The following is a 6,000-nucleotide window of genomic DNA, read 5'->3' on the forward strand; positions in this document are numbered from 1 at the left end:
CTCTAACTCATTCATTGTATAGTTAATGGTTAGCTTTCTTTGTGACACACAGTGCAGATATGTTGTCCCTATCTGGTATCATCTTTTAACAATATGATATCTTGTACCCTATAGCATTTTAATTGTATATGTCATAAAAATCTACCAGTATTTCCTTTTTTTGTTTGTTTATTTTTTTGTTTCTGCTTTGGAAACCTTTCCTCACCCTAATATTATTAAATATTCTTTTTATATTTTCTTCTAGTTTATGTGTTTAACTCCTCAGTACACACGGGATATATTTTTATAAAATGTGAGGTATAGGGATCTGACAGCTGCCTTCTCCCACCAGTGGGGATGTTGGCTCTTCATGATTTGTTATGTATTTTATGATTTCCACACTAAGACTGCCATTTCCGTTATGTACTAAATTACCACATGTACTTTAGTTTTGAACTTGCTAGTGTATTTTATTCCATTTAACTGGTTTTTATTATGCCAGTATCACATTTGCTTTCATTAGTATTACTTAAGATTTGACATCTGATAAGACATCCCCCTCCCCTGCATAAAAAAAAAAATTGGCATAGCGTTTTGAATGAATTTTAGAATTAGCTTTTTTTTTTTTTAAGATTTTATTTATTTGACAGAGAGAGACACAGCGAGAGAGGGAACACAAGCAGGGGGAGTGGGAGAGGGAGAAGCAGGCTTCCCGCCAAGCAGGGAGCCCGATGTGGGGCTCGATCCCAGGACCCCGGGATCAGGACCTGAGCCGAAGGCAGACGCTCAATGACTGAGCCACCCAGGCGCCCCGGGATTTTAACTTTTCAAGTTTAAGAAGTATTTGTGTCTTTTAAAATAATTCTGTTGGGGGCACCTGGGCGGCTCAGTCGGTTGAGCAACCAGCTCTTAATTTTGACTCAGGTCATGATCTCAGCGTCTTGGGATCTAGCCCCATGTCAGGTTCCACACTTAGTGGGGAGTCTGCTTGAGGATTCTCTCTCTCCCTCTCCCTCTGCCCCTCCCTTCACTCGTGTGCACACTCGTATTTTCTCTCTCTCAATAAATAAAATCTTATAAAAAATAATTCTGTTCTATGATCCTGTATTGGTTTGGTTGGTTCTTTACAAAATCACTGTTTGCAGGCACCAGATTAGAAAACATTTCCTGTTTTGAGTTATGGTCTGTGGTTATAAATGTCATCTAAAGACACTGACACCATTAATGTCTGGTTGCCACCACCTTGATCATTTTCCCTTGTATTGATTTGTACTCTTTTCAAAATTGCTAGGAAGAACTCCTTTGGGCAAGGATGGGTGTGGGGGGATGGTAGTGTTGGAAAGGAAACACCAACATTACTGGTGCTGACAAGCCACTTTTACAAGTCTGCCCTTGATGTCTGTTCAAAACTGGGAATATTTTTTTTAAAGATTTTTATTTATTTATATGAGAGAGAGAGAGCATGAAAGGGGGGAGGGTCAGAGGGAGAAGCAGACTCCCCGCTGAGCAGGGAGCCTGATGTGGGACTTGATCCCGGGACTCCAGGATCATGATCTGAGCTGAAGGCAGTCGTTTAACCAACTGAGCCACCCAGGCGCCCCTAAAACTGGGAATATTTGTAGCTGAGAACGAAGCTCTTCTGTGGGAGAGCAGCACCGTCAGTATTGAATTGCAGTGTGTACTTTTATTTGAAGATGCCTTGGTTTGACCTTATTAAACAGGTGTGTTTGCCTGGGGAATGAATGAGAATAAGAACTCTGAAGGCTGTGGATACAAGTTTCTAAAGAGAAGGAAACTTGACTATGTGTTCCTATAGTCCAGAAGTTAATTTAATGAAAAACAGCTGGTAGTTTAATGCATTTTGTAATTTTGACATATCATTACATGTTTTTTCAGTTGTTGGTTCTAAAAGTAGAACCTAGCAAGTCATAGTTATTTATGCTTAACAGACTTAGCTCACTAGGGAGAAGCTTGGTGACAAGCATGGGAAAGTGAAAATATTTTTTTAGAATCCTATCACAGTATAAGACGATGGTCTTATGACATTCCTTAGGGTATAAACTGGTTTGCTCTGACTGTTGATTCCTGGAAGCTAAAGGATAAACAGTGCCTTTTTGTCTTTTTAACAAGATACCCGGTAATTCTCAGGCAGTGTTTGAGAATCACTGCATTCTAACTTTGGGAAAGCTTCACTGTGGAAGTTACATTACAACTGCATTTTGCAGGAAGGCTCAGTTTATCTGACAGATGGAAGGAGCAGAAGTGTTCTGGAACAGTAAGTAGAATGTACCAAAACCTTTGATGGATTTCTCTTGACAATATAGTCAATCTAACCACCTTAACTTATGGTTAGAAGCTTTCCATAGTGTGACTGTTTCATGTTCTTTTCTTTCTTGTACTACATTAATTTTGCCAGCCTACTGTATAATTTCCCCAAGTGCCTTCCTGCTTGGTCTCCCACGTTCATACCCGTTGTCTACTTAAGTTGTAATCTCTTTCAAGATCTTAGGACAAGACCTACTAATTCCAGGAATTTATCCTAAAATCATTACTTCAGGAATTAACAAAGTTTATCCTGTTATTTCTACATCACTTATTGTCACTGTCACACATTGCCAGGTTAAATTTTCATATATACATTAATGATTTTTCCCAGATAAATGCTAACTACTTGAAGAAAGGGATTACTTTTCCCCTCCCCTTAATATCTTCCAAAGCATTTAACATCATTCATAGTACCTTTAGTTTGGTTGAGTCTTTTTAAAGATTTTCTTCTTCCTCTTATTCGTGTTGGTAAAATGATGTGAGATATGTCTGTGCTCAGTTATGGCCCCTATCACATCAGAAGACTTTCGAATGAGAGGTAATGTTCTGCCCCAAACTCTCTCGACTAGAGTATATATTTTTCTGGGACCTATTTGTCCACATTCTTAACTTATTTACATGGGCAGTGTGGCCATATCACCACAATTCCAAGACCAGAAAGAAATTTTCATGGAGTCTTTTGTCTGTTATGTATTTAGAACTGTTGTATTGTACCACAGGTAACTTTCAATAATTATCATTGGGGGCACCTGGGTGGCTCAGTCGGTTAAGCAGCTGCCTTTGGCTCAGGTCATGATCCCGGGGTCTTGGGATCGAGGCCCCACATCGGGCTCTCTGCTCCGCAGGGAGCCTGCTTTTCCCTCTCCTGCTCCCCCTGCTTGTGCTCCCTGTCTCTCTCTCTGTCAAATAAATAAAATCTTTAAAAAAATCGTTGAAATTATAAATAAGTAAATATCCATATAGAGTTTTTCTGTTTCATGGGAGACTCCTTCAGGTTGCAGAGGGAGTTGTGATATGGTTGTATCTTGAGAATGAGGTGGTATTTTGTAGATTGAGAAAATGTACATAAGAATATAGATCACACCAACGGGCCATTTTTTAGCAATTCTGTTAGGTCAGGGATTAAGTGTACCTTAAAATTAGAATAGAAGAAATGAGTTGAAGTGTTTTGTGTGTAACTTGTTGAGCACTAGTATTGTGGAGGACAGGAAGTTGGAATAATGATACTAACCTGTACATGGACATAGGGAATTCTGTTATTTACATATAACTCCTGGTTATATGGACAATCTGCCTCTTCCTGTTGCCTTCTTTTTTAGTCTTGGCAGACCAGACTTATCAGATCCATTGACAGTTTGGCCTTCTGGAAAACTAACGTACAGAGGTTGCTTGTTTCTTTTGTATACGTTTGGAACCTTCATCAAAGGGGTTATGCCATAAAGCCCATAGTACAAACCTGCTTATATTTGGGAAAAGTCTGACTTTGTTTTTTTGTGGGGGTTTTTTGTTTTTGTTTTTTTGAGAGAGAGAATGAGAGACCTGGGGGATTAGGGCAGGGGCAGAGGGGGAGAGAGAGAGCATCTTAAGCAGGCTGCATGCCCAGCGTGGGGTCCGGTGCGGGGCTCAGTCTCACAACCCTGAGATCATGACCTGAGCTGAAATCAAGAGTTGGTTGCTTAATTGAGCCATCCAGGTGCCCTGGCAAAAGTCTGACTTTGAATAGGTCTGAGGCCCTCTTCAGGTTATGTGAAGGGCTATCTTGCCTATGACCTAGTCTGTGGCCTGGCTTATCTCCCTGCCAACTATTGGCAGTGTGGGAGCTGATGGTTATTATGAGGGAGGAGTAGGCATGGGGAGGAGGACCTTACTATTATTCTCTTTTACAGTCTTTCTTTAAGTGTCCCCCACCGTCACACCAGGCCCCATGACAATGTCTTTAAAATGAATATAGATGAGTGGCCCGAGCTGGAGTCCTGGCCTCTTGTCTTTCTCCCCAAGCAGCATGAACTTCACCACCCACTCCACTTTTACCTCCAGCTGTTGGTCCCTGAGCTCTGTGTAATCGCCCAACCACCAGGTCCTCCTGGTCAGCAGTGCAGCCACCAGCATCTAGGCACACACCTGGGGGCTCAGGCTCCTGGATCTCTGTGTCCCAGTCCACCAGCTAACAGGGTAGCTGGGGGTCCAGAGGCGTGGCCACTAGGATGGCTGGGGGTCTGGCACGCAGAGGGGATCCAGGGTGAGAATGAGACCAGCAAGACCTGAATGATCACCTGGCCTCCTACCTGGAGAGGGTGAGGAGCCTGAAGGCTGATAAGCAGAGACTGGAGATCAAAATCCGGGAATACGTGGAGAAGGGATCCCAGATCAGAGACTGGGGGCATTAATTTAAGACCATGGAGTTGCTGAGGGCTCAGGTCTTTGGGAAATCTGTGGACAATGCCCACATTGTTCTGCAGATTCATAGTGCCCATCTTGCTGCTGATAACCTCAGAGTCAAGTATAAGATGGAGCTGGCTATGCGCCCATCTGTGGAGAGTCCTCTCCATGGGCTCCACAAGGTCACTGATGACACCATTGTCACTCGGCTGGAGCTGGAGACAGAGATCGAGGTTCTCAGGAGCCGCTCTTCATGAAGAAGAACCATGAGGAGGAAGTAAACGGTCTACAAAACCAAATTGCCAACTCTGGGTTGACCGTGGAGTTGGATGCCCCCAAATCTCAGGACCTCGGCAAGATCATGGCAGACATCCGGGCCCCTTATGATAAGCTGGCTCAGAAGAACTGAGAGGAGCTGAACAAGTATTGGTCCAAGCAGATTGAGGAAAGCACCACAGTGGTCACCTTACCGCTGAGATAGGAGCAGCTGAGATGATCCTCACGGAGCTGAGATGTATGGCCCAGTCCATGAAGATGAACCTGGACTCGGTGAGAAACCTGAAGGCCAGCTTAGAGAACAGCCTGAGGGGGGTGGAGGCCCATCACATGATGCAGATGGAGCAGCTCAGTGGGGTCCTGCTGCACCTGGAGTCAGAGCTGTCCCAGACCTGGGCAAAGAGGCAGCGCCAGACCCAGGAGCACAAGGCCTTGCTTAATATCAGGTCAAGTTGGAGGCTGAGATCTCTACCTGTCACCTGCTGGAAGATAGGGTGATGCCCTGGACAGCAGCAACTCTTTGCAGACTGTTCAGAAGACCACAACCCACAGGATTATGGAGACAAAGTAGTATCTGAGACTAATGCCAGCAAAATTCTGAGGTGTTGAGGCAGCAAAAGCAGGGTGCCCTTTGAGGAGCAGAAGACCAATTAAAAGTTAAGAGGTAAACAAAGAAAAAATGAATATGGATGAGATCGTTGCAGAGGGTAGGACATAGACTAGAGGAGTTCCAGAAACGTTTAGTGATAAATTTTAGTAACTAGTGTTTATTGAGCATTTTGTTCTGTGCACTGTGCTCTGCACTTTACAAGGATTACCCCATTAATTCTTTTTTTTTATTATTTTTTTTTATTCTTATGTTAATCCCCATACATTACATCATTAGTTTTAGATGAAGTGTTCCATGATTCATTGTTTGTGCATAACACCCAGTGCTCCATGCAGAATGTGCCCTCCTCAATACCCACCACCAGGTTAACCCATCCTCCCACCCCCCTCCCCTCTAGAACCCTCAGTTTGTTTTTCAGAGTCCATCATCTC

At 43.4% G+C, this 6,000-nt stretch overlaps 1 protein-coding gene and 1 pseudogene across 9 annotated transcripts in view; both read left to right on the forward strand.

The window, feature by feature from the left end:
- ELF1 (E74 like ETS transcription factor 1) overlaps nt 1-6,000 on the forward strand; it is a 108,297-nt gene that overhangs the window by 62,795 nt on the left and 39,502 nt on the right. The window contains exon 1 of one of the 9 annotated variants that reach the window (XM_081814981.1): nt 2,233-2,254. The exons of the other annotated variants lie outside the window; for them this stretch is intronic. The gene's annotated coding sequence lies outside the window, so the exon portion shown is untranslated. Of the gene's footprint in view, nt 1-2,232; nt 2,255-6,000 lie in introns of those variants that run through there. 9 annotated transcript variants of the gene reach the window in all.
- LOC102729460 (keratin, type I cytoskeletal 18 pseudogene) lies at nt 2,263-5,941 on the forward strand (annotated as a pseudogene).

Source organism: Leptonychotes weddellii, chromosome 3 (genome assembly GCF_054177405.1).
Source record: "Leptonychotes weddellii isolate Sample4059 chromosome 3, ASM5417740v2, whole genome shotgun sequence".
Taxonomy (NCBI): domain Eukaryota; kingdom Metazoa; phylum Chordata; class Mammalia; order Carnivora; family Phocidae; genus Leptonychotes; species Leptonychotes weddellii.